The sequence below is a fragment of the Hyperolius riggenbachi genome, chromosome 3 (genome assembly GCF_040937935.1).
Source record: "Hyperolius riggenbachi isolate aHypRig1 chromosome 3, aHypRig1.pri, whole genome shotgun sequence".
NCBI lineage: Eukaryota > Metazoa > Chordata > Amphibia > Anura > Hyperoliidae > Hyperolius > Hyperolius riggenbachi.
In genome coordinates this window covers 152,608,696-152,626,022 of record NC_090648.1, presented here as the reverse complement: position 1 = coordinate 152,626,022, position 17,327 = coordinate 152,608,696, and the positions used below count along the sequence as shown (strand labels likewise).

Here is a 17,327-nt window from a genome sequence, read left to right as displayed (position 1 = left end):
GTAATTTCACAATGCAAACTTGGAATTTACAAAATTTGAAATTTGCTTGAAATTTTGCGTGAAAATTTGGAATTTCACCAGATTTCGAATTTGGCAATTCCAACCATCCCTAACGCAGGTATAGGCATTTGTACAAAGTCACAGCATGAGAGGAGAGCTGGCTACAGCTGTCATTGTTCTGTATCTGAGTCTCTGCTGTTAATGAGCCAGATTAAACACTATGTAAAGTTTTAAATGTGTTTAAATGAGGTATAAAAGTGTATGAAAGGGAAACACCCTGATAAAAGGACTCTACCACCATAGAGGAGTGAATCCACAGACCGCAGCCTGGCCAGGGAGACTTATCTGCAGGGTATTCATTTCTACATTAAGGCAAATCATTGTAAGGAAATCGATATTGTCAAATCTAGAGTTAGAAAGTATTTCAAACACAGCTGTGATGTGCAGATAACATCAAACGCTAAAGGGCTGATTGTGTGTGCTGCACGGGGACAAAGAGGCAAGACAGCAACCTTTATGTAGGGGCTGCACACCGGCTACAACAAATCAATGCTGCCCATAGTACTCTGTAATGAAAATAGACAGATTACATCTACAATAGGAAGCCCTGGTAAAGAAGAAGCGCTGTGGACTGCTTTCTGACATATGGATATTTGGATGCTGTTGGTATTATTATTATTATTTATTAGCATCAACTTAAGTACTGTTATGCGAGTTTTGTTCATACTGTTTCTCTTTTTTTATATAGCACATACAATTTTCCTGCTGCACACTCAACAATTCACAGAGTGCCACAGGCTAAAAACATCTAAGGCCAGTACTCATTTTGCAATTTGTACTGCAATTTTTCTGACAATCTCGCAATGTGGACAAAGGCGCGCATTCACACCAATAATGTTTGGCAATGCGCGGGGCTAACAACTGTCCAATGGATTGTATCTTTAAGAGTCCCGATGACTACCATGCAAAGTACCACGATTGTTTGACCTCTCCTTCTTGCCCGTTGTGTGACGTCATGTGACGTTGTACGTTCCCGCGGGTAGGGGGATGGATCTGAGATCCTCTTCCGTCAGAAGGTGTCGCTGTGAGGTTCCCTGATCCATTGTTAGGTGAGTATTTAACTTTAGGATCAATGTTGTAACATGTTAGTATCCGGTCAGAGCATTGGTTCTTAAAGAGAACCCGAGGTGGTTTCTAAGAATGATATCCGCACACAGAGGCTGGGTCTGCTTATATTGCCCAGCCTCTGTTGCTATCTCAATCCCCCCTAAGTTCCCCCTGCGCTCTGCTATGCCCCCATAAATCACAACCGCGCAGACGACACGCATCGGGCTGTGTTTACCTATGTAGTGTCACTCTCGCTGCTCCCCCCGCCTCTTGCATAGCGCCGGTCCCTGTCCGCATCCCTTCCCTCCAATCAGAGGGGAGGGAAGGGAAGCAGGCGGGAACCGGAGCTATGGAGGAGGCGGGGGAGCTGCGAGAGTGACACTACATAGGTAAACACAGCCTGCCGCAACACGCTGCGTGTTGACAGCGCGGCTGTGATTTATGGGACATAGCAGAGTGCAGGGGGAACTTAGGGGGGATTGAGATAGCAACAGAGGCTGGGCAATATAAGCAGACCCAGCCTCTGTGTGCGGTTATCATTCTTAGAAACCACCTCGAGTTCTCTTTAACCTTGTTGACGGTACGGAACCCCGCAGGCTTCATATATGCATTCACCAAACCTTTCAGAGTCTGAACTCTTCGTAGTTGAAAAAAAAATATATATATTTTTTCAAATTCAAAACATATATACAGGTACATTTAATTAGTGCACAAAATGAACCATGCATCAGTTGCACATAAAATCGCTGTGTTCAAAGAACAAAACCTATAAAACATGAATGGACACAAAACCAAAAACACAACTCAATAAATATTTACTGAAATACACCTCTGCCTAAAGGTGGCCACACACCATACAATTTTTTTTTAAATATCTGTTCAATTCAAGAATTGCAACTAATTTTTCAGACAGATTGTAACATTTCAAAAATCTGACCAATGTACCACACACATGTTCAATTTGTCCCCAATTATGATAAAAATGATTGGAATCTCTGAGAAAATTGCTAGGATGTATATTAATAAACTGGAAATCTAACACACCATACAATCTTTAGAAAAATTGAAGAAAAATTTCCAGCATTCCAGATCAATAAAAATAGAAAAAAATTGGGAAATCCGATCGGATTTTTCAATCAAATGAAAAAAAAGCTTTTGATTTTTTCGGGAGATCCGTCTATATTTATCGAATTGCAGTAAAATCGGATCATTTTATTGTATCATGTGTGGCCACCTTTAGCCTGTGTATGCCTTTGTCACTGGTGAGCTGAATACCGGCTCACCCTCATCTTCACAAGTTTGCCTCAGGCAGCAAAAAGTCTAGAACCGGCCCTGTTTGGTGGTACTTCTGCCTTGTATTCTCATCAGTGTTTGTATCTGGCACACTTAAAGGCCTAAGTGTATTCGAGTATTGGGATGATGCACAAGGCCAGATTTATACTTTTAGCGCCTCCAAGCCAACCTTCTAGTTACTTTCCCTCCATGTGCAGCAGCGCCTTCCCCTGGCATGTACAGCCCACTAATTCCATGTGTACTATCCATGTACAGCAGCATCTCTCTTTCACGCACAGCTCTCTTGGGTAGCAGCACCCCTTTACCATGTGTTGCTCCCCATTTCCAGACTCTTTATCCAGTTTATATCCTTGTCTTTTCAGTTCATCCACCCCTCTTTTATGTCCAGCCACCCTCTTGGGCTGCGGTGCCCAAAGCCCAGGCCCTTGTGGCCTATGCAAAAATCAAGCCCTGACAACGCACTTGTCATCTCTCGACTGAGCAGGGACGTGTCACACAGGGGAAATCATGTGTAGGAGATTGAGATTAGGTACTGATAATGAAGGCAGGAGATCTCCCAGATCTTATACCCGGAGTCATTTTCTAACTGTTACCTTGAGAATACGTCTTTTGTGTAGAAGGAAAGGATTCTCTGTTTGTAACGGAGACCACTTGTCAATCTAATGAAGAAAAAGTGCTGTGGCTAATAGGACATGCTAATGAATTGTCCTCTACAAATGCTTGCAGCACCCTGCTCAGTTTAGTGGTAAGGCCTTTTATAATGTTCACTGTCCCATTAATGTTTCATAGTGGCTGTACGTATAGTGAACTGTGTGACGGGCAATTCAATAGAGGCAGTAAATATTAATGGAATAGGGAATGAAGTCACAGTTATGTTGCAGTGGCAGTAAAAGAGAGTAAGCATGTGTTGGCCCTGGGGCAGGCATGGCCTTACTCTGGTTTCATCTGCTCCATAAGATATACTATCTAGTGCTGAGCTCACAGCATGAAGATCCCAGGTCACCGCAGACAAGTGTCCCTGTGTGACGCCATTCCTCCCTCACAATCAGCCTCTGGAGAGCATTTAGCTGTGTCTATTTCAGGTAAAAAACCTTTTACAGCAGCTGCTGGTCGGACTTGCTCTTAAAGGAACCTGTGAGGAAGAAACAAAACAAAAGATAGATTCTTAGCTCAGTAGAGGAATAGTCCAGAGGCTTCCCAATCTGTCCATGAGACCATTGTTCGTGTGCAGGGTCCCTCCGAACATATCCGACAAGAGCTTCTGACGAGGCTTCCCATGGTAAGAGGTACAATCTAGGTTGAATGTATTATTTTCCTACATCTAGGCCAACTTTCTTGTGGCTCCCCTTGTACATGCAGCCGCCCCCTTCCATTTCATGTGCTGCCCCTTCTTCTCTTCTCTTTTATGTGCAGTCTTTTCCTTTTTCCATGTGTTGTGCCTATTTGGAGCCCCCATTTTCCATTTATAGACTCCTCCTTCATATAAAGCCACTCCTCTTCCTTGCTCAGCCACCCCCATGTGTAGCATCCGCCCAGGGCCCAGGGCTTTGTGGGATTTCCAGAAATCAGGCACTGGGCACAATGAAAACAATGTAATTGGGGCTGCTTGGCCATCATGAAGGATCTAACATGTCAGACCGTTAAACGACATCTGACTGCCTCAGCACACACACTAGCCATAACTGTCATTATCGACCGATTCAGCCGACCTTTATCTAGTGTGTGTATGTATGTACCTTAATTCTGGAGTGTTACTGTAATGTAATTCTTAAGGATGCCACACACCATACAATTTTTTAAATATCTGTTCAATTTAAGAATTGCAATCAATTTTTCTGACTGATTGTAACATTTCAAATATATGACCAATGTACCACACACGTATGTTCAATTTTTCCCCAATTACGATAAAAATGATTGGAAACTCTGACAAAATTGCTAGGGTGTATATATTAATAAATTGACAATCTAACACACACCATACAATCTTTAGAAAGATTGAAGAAAAATATCTGGCATTCTGGATCGATAAAAATCGAAGAAAACGGGAAATCCGATCAGAATTTTCAGTTGAATGAAAAAAAGCTTTCGATTTTTTCGGGAGATCCGATTGTTTTTATCGAATTGCTGTAAAATCGGATCATTTTATAGTATCATGTGTCGCCACCTTTACTGATAGCTAACCAGAGGTTATAAAACTTGTGTGTCACTGTGAGAAAGAGCTAAGAAATCTTTTTTTAGGATTAGGTCTATAGATACAGTTGTTCAGCTCAACAATTTATTTTAATTACTGTAGTCAGTTGATAATTCAAATTTGTAAAGGGAATCATTTTTGTTACTATGGGTTATTGCTCCACTTTTAATCTCATTTTCTGTAGTTCACATTTCATACACAAGGTTTTTAAAGGACACCTGACGTGAGATGATTTGCCAGTTGCCTGGGGTCCTGCTGATATTTCATGCATCAGCAGGTTTTGAATCACACACCTGAAACAAGCATGCGGCAAACCATTAGTCAGAGACATCTGATCTGCATGCTTGTTCAGGGTCTATGGCTTAAAGTATTAGGCTTGGATCACACATAAAAAGGTGTCCAGTCCTGTCAGTTTTTGACAATTGGCATCATTTATATGTGTTTCTGTGGCTTCACACATAAAAGGTGTACATTTCTGGTCCAGTCAGGTAAAACTGACAGGACATTACTGGGCGGGAATGGAAATGTGCAGATTTATGTGTGAACCAGGCCAGTGGTGCAGCTTAGGAGCTCTGGGTACCAGTGCAAGTTTTACATTGTGCAACCCCCCCTGGAGAACACCAAAACCTGCCACAATGACTGCAAAGGTATTATACTAGGTACACACTTTGAGATTTTCTGGCAGATTATTATCAATTATTTCCAACATGTCCAATCTGATTTCCGATAGATTTCTTATTGTTTTCCGATAGTTTTCCAATAGTGAACAGGAAACAATCGGAAATCAGATCGGACATGTTGGAAATAATCGATCTGACAGTAAATCTGCCAGAAAATCTCATAGTGTGTACCTAGCATTAGAGTTGCAAGAAGGGGATAGTGAACAGTTTGTTAATGATTACTGTACTACTATTCAAAGCATCTATAGTAGTGATCATTACCACTACAGGACCAATAAAGAGCTAATACTGCAGTTGAGGGAGGACCCCTCTGGCCCAAGGGCTCCGGTGTGGTCGCAACCTCTGCATTCTCTATTGCTAAGCCACTGAAGCAGGCCTTAGAGGCAGTGGATCAGATGCAGGCACTGTGCATTTAAAAAAAAAAGGAAATAAATATGGCAGCCTCCATATCCCTCTCACTTCAGGTGTCCTTTAAGCCCATGTCACCTCCACAACCTTTGCAGTTCACATATTTTAGATGTATACATCAGAGTGAGCCGTGGTAGATAAATGTGAATATAAATTCTCTTCCAGTTCTCTCTTGTAGTGTTAGGCCATCCTGTGGCTTCTCTGGAAATGTACCTGACTCAGCCCATCAAAAATGTATACCGCATCTCCAACTTGGCAAAGCGCTTTCTAGATGATGTCGTCTTCCTCTTCTGATCAAAGCGGCGAGCGCAGGATGGTGGGGACTTGCTGAATTGTACAGGAAGAGACCTTCCTCAATTTGATACCACTTAAGTTCTTAACATGTAGCCTGATTTCCTGCCGCTCTGGCGAAGCTCCATGTCCCTTTCCAGATGTACTTTTGCAGTTTGTATGACTTAATTTAAAATGTCTATTGCACCCAGCATCAAAGCACTGAAAGCCATTTCTTCCCTATCACTTGAAAGGGCATTTCTTTCAAAGATTTTTTTTTTTTTGTCACTGGGAGAAATAAAAGGGATGCAGGTTTTGTAAGTGTTAAATAACTTGCTCAGCGTGCATTAAAGCAAGATTGTATTTTATCAACAGCTGATTGAAGCAGCTATGTGATCCTCCCTGCTTGTCTATAGTATCATATTTATTTAACCTGCTGGGGGACCATGTCCTGGGTCAGTGTGCTCACGCTGCTGAGAGCACACACATTACACAGTACCCCAGGTATTCTGATTGATTGTCACCACCCAAAGCCTTTGGATCATAATTTAACGCAGCAGGTTCTACATCACAAGCTCCATTTCAAAAAAACTCTGCTAACCGAGTTTCATTGCAAAGAAACAGACTGCAGAGCAGTGGTGGGATTTAGTAATAGAGGAAGCACATTAAAAAACTGATAGGAGCCTCTCTGTCTTTCTCTGTCTGCTGGAAGGGATTGTACATGGATTGCATATAGCCTGAATATGATGACTTGAAGAAATCTTCACCTGCAGGCTTAATGATCCGCTAATGGGGTGTAAAACAGGCATGATGCACAGAAGGACAAATCTTTAACAGGTATAAGTTTGTTTATTGAAAGCAGAGGCAGATCACCCACAAGGCAATTCTAGGCAGTTGCCTAGGGCCTGGAGAGAGTCTAGGGGCCTGGTGGATGCTAGTCCCCACCAAATCTAACCCCACCAAACTAAAAAAGCCAGGGGACCATAAGTGTTGGCAATTCTAGGCAGCTGCCTAGGGCCTGGGGAGAGTCTAGGGGCCTGATGGATGCTAGTCCTCACCATGCAATGCGTTTCACAGGAATGACCCTGCTTCATCAGGCAATAGGACAGAGCATATAGTGTACAATGCAGGTCTGAGACTGAGCTCAGAGGCGCTTGGCTCAGTCTCAGACCTGCATTATATATGCTCCGTCCTGTTGCCTGATGAAGCACGGTCATTCCTGCAAAATGCATTGTATTGAACTCTGGAGGATGTAAATAAAACTGCTTTGGTGAAAACAACATCAGCATAATCTTAAGTATGCTTGAAGGAGGTAAGTCCATCACTGCCTCCACTAATGTTAAACTTTTTAGTTACTTTTATCCTTTTGGCATGTCTGCTTTTATGCTATTTTGGGCTAGAAGATACAGTGTTATAGTGGTGAAACAGATATATCAGGAGGCGGGACTAACTTTACATAGCATGGTAGTCCCACTGTTTCCAATGAAAGAGGAAAGTTTTAGCTCAGAGCAGTGGCATAACTATAAATCACAAAAATGATAACACCCCCCCCCTCCATGTTCACATCCCTATCTTTGCTTCTCCTTGTAACCCCCACTGCCTGTGGGCCCAGTGTAACTCCCACTGCCTGTGGGCCCCGGGGTCAGGGGTCATATAACAGGTCCACACCACCCACAACAAGTGTTGCCACAACAACAGATCTGGATGATATGCACGGCTCAATTTTGCTGCTCGATTCTCCCGCTCGATCGATTCCCTGCTCGATTCCGCAGGCAATTCTCTTATCTTCCGCTCGTTTTTCTTATCTTTTTGCATTGTCTTCAATGCGGAATCGAGCAGCGAAACAGGCCTGAAATCGGACATGTCGGAAATTATCTATTGAGCCATCTAAATGGCTCAGAATCGAGCCGTGTATTCCCAGCATTAGACCCCTGTATCGGAGGAAGGAGTGTTAAGTAGTTGGGTCCCCTTACATAACTGGGCCCCTGCAGTTGCAGCAGCTGCTCCCCCTATAGTTATACTCCTAATTGTAAGTGTACGTGTGGAGACAATATATTTTTTTCATTCTTGCAAGATATATTAAGTATACTAATTCAATAATATTCTAGAGTTAAAAAATAAACGCTTTTGAATCGGTTGCACCATTCATTTAAAACGAGAAACGTCTGGGTGCTTTCAAAGAAAAATAAATACATCCAAAGGTCATTTTGTATCATAAATATACTAATGGTTGGCAAACTTAGTCTCCATAGAGTCACGTCCCCATAGCTGATAAGTCATTGTTGGCCATTTGATGCAGTGGACTAGGTGTTTGTACTGCAGCTAGTGTTGGATGACAAAAATGTTTGCAAGGCTCCATGGGGTCCATCTTTTTACTAAGAAAACACTTGTTATCACAGTGAGTACACACAAGGTCCAAAGAGAAAGAGCGGCCTGGCATGGAAAATATTTGCCTATGACTCAGCTGTGACTGGGGATACAAAGTCGTACCAAGGTGAGCAAGAGAGCATTGTAGGTGGCACTTAATAGATCTGCCATAATCACATGGGTCAGAGGAGTGTTGACAGATCATGTTAATCTGTAATGTACCGTATTGTCCTGTGCTGGGATCATCGTTACTCTTCAGTATATGTAATCTCTTATTTTCACCCTTTCACCTCCACATGTATTTTGTTACAAGGTAAATACACAAGGTGACAGGCAGGGAACACAGTACTTAGTGTGTGTGAACTAGCTTGTGCTCCCTTTTGTTTGTGCGACTTATCTCTGTGCTAACACATTTTACACATTGCACACAGGCCGCCTTGTGACTTATACTTGGGCAAAGAATATTACTTATTTATGTTATTTATTTTTACTGTAAATACAAAAAAAGGATACAAGTAGATGAAATAAAGGAAAGCCCAAAATAAGTGCCTGTTATCTGGAACCTAGGCAACCGGAAGTCTCAACTAATTGGCATGCCTGAGGGGGACAACAGGGACAGAACTTTTGGGGGTTTTCAGCTACAGCCCAAAATGCCCATAAACTATTTATGCCCATAAATACTTACTGATCCTCCGTCTGCTACGCATCCTGTAGCTCCTAGCGGCTTTCGGGCGTCCATGCATGGCCTCTGGCGTGTCACCTGACCAGGGACGCAACTATAAATCACTGGGCTCCCCTGAAAAACTTTGGATGGGGCCCCCTCCCCCTGCACACTGAATAGGGACTGTCTACAAATCTTTGTCTACAAAACTTTGTATGATTCGTTATCAGTGGCTGAGCAGATACAGCAATTAGAACAATTGTGCAGAGAGTTTTTTCACTCCTTGCCCTGAGTTGTCAGTCTCTCAGGACGGTGCCCTTTGTGGCTTCTGGGCCTCCCTGCGGCTGCATCCCTTGCAGGGTCTATTGTTACGCCCTTGCAGGTCAGGTGACACGTTGGATGCCCTACACAGGGGTTTTAAGAACACCGCTGGGAGCTACAGGAAGTGTAGTAGATGGCTCCTAGCCCCGGAGGATCGTTAAGTAGTTTCTGCTGCACGGAGAGGGGGATTGTTGTGCTATTTTTGGCCGGTTGCTTAAGGCAAGCAACTGACAAGAACACATGTCTGGCATCAGCAATCCCCACCTGTGCCGGATATTCACTGTATTTCCTCTAATTTCTTAGGCTATGTTCACAGTGGTGCCTTGCTGTGCTGCATTATGACTGCTTTGTAACACAGCTTGCCGCCCGGCAATATGCCACTTGTAGCGACAGTGTGGTGTATGCGTTGCTGTATAACGGCAAGTGGCATCGTAATGCACTGCATGCATTGTGTTACCCCAAATCATGGGCGATAACAGTAAAAGTGAAGCATACATTGGGCTCGATTCACAAAGCGGTGATAACCCAGTTATCACGCCTAAAAGACTTTAGGCGTGATGACCTTTTCACCACTGAGTTATCACCGATTTTTCCTGCTCTTCGCGCGAAATTACCGTGCGCAAAGTCCCATAGGGCTTAATGGGAGCTTCGCGCGAAGCGTCGGGTGTTGCGCGCGCACTTACGCGCGTACGCGCGTACGCGCGGCAACTTCGCGCGAGTTTCTTCTTATCATGCCTAAAGTGACTTTAGGCGTGATAAGGGCCTTTTCACCACGGTGCTAACACTTTGCACCGCTTGGTGAATCGAGCCCATTGACTGTATGCTTGACTGGAATTGATGCAACATGCGGGTAACGTGCAGCACCGCTTTCCCATTCTGTTGCATTCCTGCCGTTACAGGGAACGCAATATAAAGGCCAATGTGAATGCAGCCTAATTTGTAATTCTACATTTCTCACTTAAGCTTCACAAAATTGAATGAAAGTGAATTGATCAGACATGTTTGAAGCAATAGATGACAGGCAGAGTAGATCAAAGTGATCAAATCAGAAAGACAGACGCGTTTATGGGCAGCTTTACAATATTATGGACCTGGTGTAATGGCACAGAATCAGCCGTGCAGCAATAGCCCCTCAGACCCCCACCCGAGGGAGGGGCTAAGGGGGCCTGCTCCTGTGCTTGCATGGAGAGCAGTAGAAGCGGAGCGTCATACCTTACTTGCTTTTGGTGGCAGGACAAGTACTCACCACTCTGTTCAGCTTAGGCATGTCCCCCATAGAGCCTGCACCTTGTGGCTCCTGATGCATGAAATGCAGAGATGGGAGCCGCAAGCAGATAGGCTGAATGATGCGGAGCTGCACTAAACATCTACTGCTGGAAGCAGATAAACTATGATGCACCGCTGCTGCTGCTTTGCTATAAAGCTGTGTTAGGTTTTGAAAAAGGTTGGAAACCACTGAGGCAGAGTAACTAATAAGATTTTGCTTAAAAACAATTGCTTGGAATTATGTTTTATTTTGTGTGTTCAAAAATGCTTTTTGACATTGTAGAATTACACATGAAAAATACACACATTTTAGCAATTCCCAATGTGCGCTGTGTGATTGCATGTCTATTGTTCATTTTCAGTAGATCTAAAAATAAGCTAAGTTTATGAGGCATGTTCTGACCCTCAGGGTACAGTTTTCTACTGCTGGTATTCTGGTCTGTACAGTGTGCATCTGTAATATCTGCTTTACTCCAAACATGGACAATTACTAGCAAATGTGGACGACAGCTAGCAGAACCCTAAAACAGGCACATGTGCACACGCACAAAAAAGCACCACGCACTATAGAGGATAATTACAAACTCAACTGTCAAACCCAGAGATGGCTAATTATTTGAAAACGTTGTAATTAAAAGACATAAAAAACCCCAAAACCTTAAAATCACAGAAAATATGAGAACATAAGTAGAGGTAAAAATACATAAAAATAATAACAACAGTAATAATAATAATAATAATATTAGGAAAATAATTATTTGACCCCTTGCTAAACTTTTTAAGTTTGCACACTTATAAAGAAATTAACAGTTTGAACTTTTTATGGTAGTTTCATTCTAATGAAGAAAGAACATCAACCAAAAATCCAGAAACAACATTTTTAGTAAAAGTTATAAATTGTTATACATGTCATTGAGTTAAATAATTATTTCTCCCCTACAACCCAGACAGAATTCTGTCTCCCATAGATTGGTTATGTGCCCATATGCCACACAGATTTCAACCAATCAATTAAAGATACTCCTGATCGCAAATCATCAAGTCTATAAAGCACACCTGTCCACAGAATCAGTTCCTTCCATTACAGCCCCTCCATCATCATGGTCAAGAAGATATTAGAGAGCGTACAGGGCAAGATTGTATGGCGAGCAGCCTAGTATGATGGGCAGCCCCGGTGGCGAAGTTAGAAATCATTGGGCCCCATTGTAAAACTTAAATTGGGCCCTTGGTTGTAGGCACTCTTATGCAATGCCACCCGCCTCTACCCTATGGATATGAGTTAAATGGGCAATTTGCATTCTCATGCAATCAACACTGCACAGAGTCCATGGGCACTGAGACAAAGTCAGAGGGTGGAGAAACACAAGAAAGTTAATGGTGAATACATTAAGTACCACCTGGGTCCTCTATGCTCCAGGGCCCCATGGATGCTATGGCTATTGCTATGCCCCTGGGCAGCCCTGTGTACCGGAAGGAGGGATGATAAGAACCTAGGATCCCCAAAGGCATACATTAAGTATTGTCGTTCAGAAGTTTGGTACAGGATATAAATTGAAATAGTATAGATGTAATATCTCTACAAACTACCACTTCCTATTGTAACACTAACCTACCTTCTCTCCCAGGGCCGGAACTCGCATAGGGGCAAACTGGGCAAATTCCCCAAGGTTCCAAAAACTGCCGGAGCCCCCCAGGTGTCCCCCAAACTTTATGTTGGTTCCCAGGGCCCCTGCAGAGTTTACGGCAGTGTAGCGAATCACCTGTCCCAACTGGCATGCCTCCATTAGTCCATGTGTTACTGTCTTCATCCCTGCTGGCAGCATCTACTCAGTGATCTGGAGACATGTAATTACATAAGATTTATGTCATACCATGCGCTGGGTCACAGATGAGAGGCGCCCCCATGAGGATGAAGATGGGAACGCATGGACTAATGAAGGAGCATGTCGGCGGGACAGGTAAGTCTCTACGCTGCTAAAAAAAATCTGTCAGGACCCCACAAAAAAGTTGGGGGGAAAAAGCCTGGTAGCTGGCTCCGAAGTCCCAGGGTGTAATTTGTCAGAAATAATGGGTACCTAATACAAATTATGGGGGGTTCAGGGCCCCTCTCAGGTTTATTTTACCCAGGGCCCCACTGTAACAAGACCTGACCCTTCCCTCTCCACTCCTAACACTAACATCTCGATTCTCTCATCTCCACTCTTAACACTAACCTATCCTCTCTCTACTCCTAACACTAACCTTTCCTGTGTGAGAAAACGCGGAAAAGTCGCCGCATGTACTCAGAACAAGGCGGCTGATTCCACGTCCAACGCGGCGGTTGGCACGCGTAGGCCTACATCTAGTAGTATGGCCGAACGCGGAGAAACCGCCGCATGCCTTGATAGCGGTGCGGCGGATTCCGCGTCCAGCGCGGCGGGTGCTTTACAACAATTTACTGGTGTGGCTGGGACTGATAGTCCACACAGGTTCAGAAGGACGCGTGCGCGCGCTGAGAGGCTTAAATGACAGCCAGAAGGGAGTCAGCTGACCAGGCCGGTCAGCTGATGGTTCTACTTCTTCCCATTGGTCCAGCACTTAGGGGAGGTGCTGGAGGGCGCTTTGCTATATATACTGGGTGCTGGTCATTCTCTGGTTGTCTGCCGTTGCGATCACTACATGGAAGTACTCAGACCATATTGTCAGAATCTGTGTTATCTGTGTTATACTTCAGACTAGTTCCAGGGTGTTGATGATTACGGAGCTCACACCCAAGACTAGGAATACTGTGTATTTTCTGTGCTATACTTCAGACTAGTTCCAGGGTGTTGATGATTACGGAGCTCACACCCAAGACTAGGAATACTGTGTATTTTCTGTGCTATACTTCAGACTAGTTCCAGGGTGTTGATGACTATGGAGCTCACACCCAAGTTTAGGAATTAGCTTTACCATCCTGTTATTCTTCAGACTAGTTCCAGGGTGTTGATGATCTAGGAGCTCACACCTATAGACTAGACATGGTTGATTATTTGTTATGACCTTCTGCTTTCCTGACCTTTCTTCTGATCTCTGATTTGGTACTCCGCTATATCTGATACTTCGTTGCCGAACCTTGCTTGCCTTAGGACACTGTATCAGTCTCTTTCCTCTGTATCTCATCTGTCTGTCTGTTACCGACCTGGCTTGTCCGACCTCGAGAACTATCTCCTCTGTTTAGAGATAGTTCACAGATCTGTCAGTGACACTCCACCATTGGTGTCACTCACACTCTTGTCCTTCCCACTCTCAGCCTGACTCCTCCCCTTGGGGAGCCTCAGGCCATTGGAAGGCGCTTGCTCTTGGGCAGTATCCCTTACTGCCCCGAACCCTCGATACGGGTGCTCTCCTCAAAGTATTACTGTTGCACCAAACACTCCTATTACTCAGGTGTCCAGAGGTTAGAGATATATCTGATTATCGGTGATACTGCAGATCATCAATAATCGGGTATATATCTGTATTCTCGGTGATACTGCAGATCACCGATTATCAGATCCTCTCTGTGTTACACCGATCATTACAGAACGGCAGACCAAACACAAATGGACGCACTCAGCCGTCTGGGCACACTTACCACTTCAGTGGATAACATCAACCAAGTGCTGGGTAGTCACCGGCATTAATTGACGTTTTGTCCGGGTCTATACAAACCCTCCAGACAGCTGTGGATGAAGTGCGATCTCCTCCTAGCACAGACATACGTATGCCTGTACCCGAAAGGTTTTCTGGTCACAGATCTGACTTCCTAAATTTTAGGAGTAGAGTGTTATAATACTTTGAGTTAAGACCTAATTCTTCAGGAACTATGACCCAAAGGGTTACGTTTATTAAAACTTTGTTATCAGGTGATTCTCAGACCTGGGCGTACAGTCTGCCCGACGAACACCCGGCCCTAACCTCTGTCGAGGAATTTTTTAAAGCTATGGCGATAATTTACGATGACCCAGACATCGCCTCGACTTCTGAGTGGAAGCTCAAAATGTTGCGTCAAGGCAAGAGTCAGGTGGAAGATTATGCCGCTGAATTTAGGAGGTGGTCAGTTTCAGCTAGGTGGGACACATTTGCCCTTTTAGATTGTTTTTTATCAGGGTTGTCAGATGAGGTCGCCGATCTTATGTTGAGTCAGCCTGAACTAAAGTCAATCGATGAGGCCATTTCATCAGCCATCAGAATAGATCGCCGGCTGCGCTATCAGAGACAGACCCGGGGTAGAAACCATGTGAGAATGGTGTCCCACGCTGCGCCCCCTGTGGCTCCACCTCCTCCCGCTTCACCTCCATCTGAGCCAATGCAGATTGGTCGGTCTAAGTTGTCTCAAGTGGAGCGGAGACGCAGGATATCAGAGCAACTTTGTCTTTATTGTGCAGAGGGGGGGTCATAGAGTACAGAATTGCCCTAAGAAATCGGGAAACGCTACTGCCTAGGAGTAGTTGGGGGTAATACCCTAGGTGCGCAATTTTTACCCCTAGATGATAAACAGTTGCTTCTTCCTTGTACTATTTCATGGGAAGATAAATTTGAAGTCACTGAGGCCTTCATTGACTCGGGCTCAGTGGCTAATTTTATGGATTACGAATTTGCCAAAAAATTGGGTATTCCGCTCACCCCGGTAAAACCACCTATCCAGGTTACGGCAGTGGATGATTCCCCTCTGCAGGGTAACAGCCCTCTGTCGCAGACTCCAGAGGTGGGAGTCACTATAGGGGTGCTGCATAGGGAGAATTTGCATTTTTTTATGTTACACATGACTACCTCCACGATCATTCTTGGCATGCCCTGGTTACAACGTCACTCCCCTCTGATTGATTGGGCCTCTGGTCAACTAACGAGCTGGTCGTCCCATTGCTTTCATCATTGTTTAGGGAAGGTAACCTTGGGCCAGACCAAGATTTACGTGGAGGGAGTTCCTGATCAGTATACTGAATTTTCAGATGTGTTTTGTCCTAAATCAGCCGATAAACTTCCTCCACATCGCTCTTTCAATTGTCCTATTGATCTCCGGTCTGGTTGTATGCCCCCTAGAGGTCATCTCTACAATTTGTCTGGGCCGGAAAAGTTGGCCATGCAGGAGTACATCCGTGAAAATTTGGCTAAAGGGTTCATTCGCCCTTCCCGGTCACCTGCTGGAGCAGGTTTCTTTTTTGTAAAGAAAAAAGACGGAGGCCTACGGCCATACATTGATTATCGGGGTCTGAATAAAATCACAGTAAAAAATCGCTACCCTTTGCTTCTGATAGACGATTTATTTACTCAGATCACCAATGCTAAGATTTTCTCTAAATTAAATTTGCGGGGTGCATACAACCTGGTGCGGATCAGAGAGGGCGATGAGTGGAAGACGGCCTTTAACACACCCGATGGGCATTACGAGTATCTGGCGATGCCCTTTGGGTTGTGTAACGCTCCGGCCGTCTTTCAGGAACTCATTAATGAGGTGTTCAGGGAGGTTTTGGGTAAATTTGTCCTGGTATATCTGGATGATATACTTATCTTCTCAGATAACCTCTCAGAGCACAGGGCTCATGTCAGATTTGTGCTGCACAAGCTAAGACAGAACATGCTTTATGCTAAATTGGAGAAATGCATTTTTGAGGTAACTTCTGTCGCCTTTTTGGGGTACATAATTTCTACCTCGGGCCTTTCTATGGACCCTGCCAAAGTCTCTGCTGTCCTGGAGTGGCCTCAGCCAGTAGGACTGAAGGCGCTCCAGAGATTCTTGGGGTTCGCAAATTACTATAGAAGGTTCATAAAGGGGTACTCCACAGTCATTGCACCTCTCACCAGTCTCACAAAGAAAGGGGCAGATACCAACCACTGGTCCCCTGAAGCTTTGGCTGCTTTCTCCACTCTGAAAGAACTATTTTGTTCTGCACCGATTTTGAGACATGTCGACACATCCTATCCCTTTATTGTAGAGGTAGATGCCTCAGAGGTCGGGGTGGGGGCTGTGCTGTCTCAGCGTTCTGGGTTGCAGGGAAGATTACACCCGTGTGCCTATTTTTCTCGTAGGTTTTCACCAGCAGAGAGAAACTACGATATAGGCAACAGGGAGCTCCTAGCCATTAAATTGGCCTTTGAAGAATGGCGTCATTGGCTAGAAGGGGCAGAACATACGATTACAGTTTACACTGATCACAAAAATTTGGAATACATTGAGGGGGCTAAGAGATTGAGTCCCCGTCAGGCTCGATGGTCACTGTTTTTCTCGAGATTCACATCTGTAATTACGTATACTCCGGGTAGTAAAAACATTAAAGCAGATGCTTTATCCAGATGCTTTGAGCCAGAGACAGCACAGCCCTCAGACCCAGAGACTATTATCCCACAGAAAGTGGTATTGGCAGCCACAGAAACCTGGAAGAACTGGAAGGAGACTTTGGGTCCCTTCCAGCAGGATGTTCCTGAGGGAAAGCATGAAGGGGTCATGTTTGTACCATTGCCGTTTCGTCTCCAGATATTGCAGATGTTCCACTCCCACAAAAATGCTGGACATCCTGGGGCCGCCAGAGCACAGGACCTTGTTGCTAGGTGTGCTTGGTGGCCTTCATTGGCAACTGATTGCAAATAGTATGTGAGAGAATGTGCAGTGTGTGCAAAAAGCAAACCCTCCCATCTGGCACCTGTGGGAACATTGCAGCCTTTGCCCACCCCGAGTGAACCATGGACCCACCTGTCCATGGATTTTGTGGGTGAGCTCCCGAGGTCTGAAGGCATGTTGGTCATTTGGTGGTAGTCGACA

General features: G+C 44.5%; 1 long non-coding RNA gene across 1 annotated transcript in view; it reads left to right on the top strand.

The window, feature by feature from the left end:
- The window catches only part of LOC137563101 (uncharacterized), a 34,821-nt gene extending 28,501 nt beyond the window's left edge, over positions 1-6,320 (top strand). Inside the window, exon 2 of the long non-coding RNA XR_011030248.1 lies at positions 5,848-6,320. This is a non-coding gene — a long non-coding RNA (uncharacterized lncRNA). The remainder of the gene's footprint in view (positions 1-5,847) is intronic.
- Positions 6,321-17,327: the final 11,007 nt, after the last annotated feature.